This window comes from Venturia canescens, unplaced genomic scaffold (genome assembly GCF_019457755.1).
Source record: "Venturia canescens isolate UGA unplaced genomic scaffold, ASM1945775v1 PGA_scaffold_39__1_contigs__length_154694, whole genome shotgun sequence".
In the NCBI taxonomy this organism is placed as follows: Eukaryota; Metazoa; Arthropoda; class Insecta; order Hymenoptera; family Ichneumonidae; genus Venturia; species Venturia canescens.
Window position 1 is genome coordinate 97,501 of NW_025108605.1, and position 2,500 is coordinate 100,000.

Consider the following 2,500-nt stretch of genomic DNA (forward strand, 5'->3'; position numbering starts at 1 on the left):
ATGTTAGACTCCTTGGTCCGTGTTTCAAGACGGGTCCTGAAAGTACCCAAAGCAGTAGCGTCGCCGACCGGTATTTAGAGCCAGTCCCAGGACACCGCCGGCCAACAGCTGGCCAGGCCCGGTGACGGCGCTAAGTCCGTACATCCGGGAAACACTGGCCTCGCTTGCGGCGGGCCGGACGCAGTTCAAATTGCGACTCAATACCGTGCGAGTACCGCCGGGCAGCTGGTCGGACAACCGGGGGTCTGCCACATGACGCCGTGAAGCGTAACACATGACAGGCTCCCACCCGGGTCGTAGACCGACACCCAACGGGTCGCGACGTCCTACTAGGGGAGAAGTGCACGACGACGACACCCGGCAAAAAAATCATACGGACGCGTGCCGCGGGACCGAGGTCCCTGACATCGCGAACCGTACAATTGCCAGGATCGCTGACGATGAATCTCTCCATTCGAACTTTTGGGTTTCTCAGGTTTACCCCTGAACGGTTTCACGTACTCTTGAACTCTCTCTTCAAAGTTCTTTTCAACTTTCCCTCACGGTACTTGTTCGCTATCGGTCTCGTGGTCGTATTTAGCCTTAGATGGAGTTTACCACCCACTTAGAGCTGCACTCTCAAGCAACCCGACTCTAAGGAGAGATCCTCCCGAAACGCGTCTCGGTCGCTACAGGCCTGGCACCCTCTACGGGTAATTGGCCCCATTCAAGATGGACTTGGACTCGAGCATACGCCCCGGGATAAGTGGATCCTCCCGAACACTACATTTCCCAGCGGCAGTGCCGCGGGATTCAGTGCTGGGCTATTTCCTGTTCGCTCGCAGCTACTAAGGAAATCCTGGTTAGTTTCTTTTCCTCCGCTTAGTAATATGCTTAAATTCAGCGGGTAGTCTCGCCTGCTCTGAGGTCGTCGATTTTATTCAAAACCATGAGAATTCCAACACATCCGTGGGTGCCTGGTACGATGTTTATATAACAACATACACAACACACATTTCTCTCTCCGTATGAATTTTTCATTGGCGGAAGAGCGATGCGATCAGTTCGAGACGAGTGAAAATCAATGTGGAAACATTTCGCGTTCGATTACCCAACCACCGAACCACGTGCTCGAACCACGCTGTTTTTCTTTCATCAAATGACACCTTCCGATTCTCGTATGTGCGAACAATTCTTTAAAAACACGCTACATGCGGGCTCGCCCCCGTTGCGCGAGCGATCCGGTCAGTATCTGTCCTTTAAAAACTAACAATTAGCTCCGGAACTCGATCGACCGGCCGTTCGGCGGCGGCGTGTCTGCTCACTTATCAAAGTAGCGGCGAATTGCGCACGAGAATGGAAAAAAAAAAACAACGACGGACAACACGGTCCGGGGGGGCATGCCCCACCTCTCTCTCTTTTCCCATCATCTCCGCACACGCTCGACTCGAAAAATTCAAGGAACGGCCATTTGGTTGTGCTCGATTCTCATAGAGTATCGCGGGCGAATGCGAATAGATTTGAACTTCTCCCCGGCAAAGGGAGAAAATGAATTCGCGATTCGCACACGCTGGCTCACGAAATCCGGATCGAAGGGACTCGATCTCCGAGACTTGCGGGAGAGCGCGTTATTTCAAGCGACGCAGACGCGCACCCCCTTTTGTACAAGGGCATGGGGTCAACGAACGCCCAATACATTCGCTACACGCGATGACGAAATCATCGCGAGAGCAGTCTAAATTTTATGCATAAACGACCCTCAGCCAGGCGTGGTCCGGGAATTGTATCCGTGGACCGCAATGTGCGTTCGAAATGTCGATGTTCATGTGTCCTGCAGTTCACAAGTTGACGCGCAATTAGCTGCGTTCTTCATCGACCCACGAGCCAAGTGATCCACCGTTCAGGGTAATCATATAATAACATATTTGTGCGTTACAAACAGCATTATTCATAAATCTTGTTCTTAAAAATTCGAGCATCGTCGACAAGGACGGTTTCGCAAGCCCGCCAACCCTAAAATTTAAGGGAGACGCGACGAGCGAAGTCGCTGGTACAAGCGCGCGCAATCAGTTGATCGCAAGCGCAAGGCCGCGACAGCAAAACGGCCGCAAGTCTCGGCGACGACTAAAGACTCCGGAACGAGCCCGGCGTGTGTGTGTCTTTGCCATGTAATGGTTGTGTCGTCGCTAAGATAAAAGCGGTCCCGGCGCTGCTCACGCTGATTTTTACTCTTGGGCGAAATTTCATTGAAAAACCTCGGAAAACAGGCACAACGCGTGAGCGCATAGCGAGCTTCCTTTACTGAGCAATAAGTGGGGCTCAATTAGGTTGCCCAACGGTGAGCAGCAGCAACACGAGAAACCGCCTTACGGCGCAGTAATGCAGAGAAACAACGAGATGAAGAAACGAATAGAGAATATTGAGGGAAAAAAAAAGCTTCAAAAAGGCCTCTCCTCCTCCCCCCCCCCATCCTCACTCGACATTCGTTTTCTTCAAAGCTCGCGACCGTTTCTTCGTTCAA

General features: G+C 52.2%; 1 non-coding gene and 1 pseudogene across 1 annotated transcript; both read right to left on the reverse strand.

The window, feature by feature from the left end:
• Positions 1-910, reverse strand: part of LOC122418723 (uncharacterized) — a 4,820-nt pseudogene extending 3,910 nt beyond the window's left edge.
• An 822-nt stretch (positions 911-1,732) lies between these two features.
• LOC122418728 (5.8S ribosomal RNA) lies at positions 1,733-1,887 on the reverse strand. Its single transcript, XR_006262625.1, has one exon. It is a non-coding gene; the product is annotated as a 5.8S ribosomal RNA (ribosomal RNA).
• Positions 1,888-2,500: the final 613 nt, after the last annotated feature.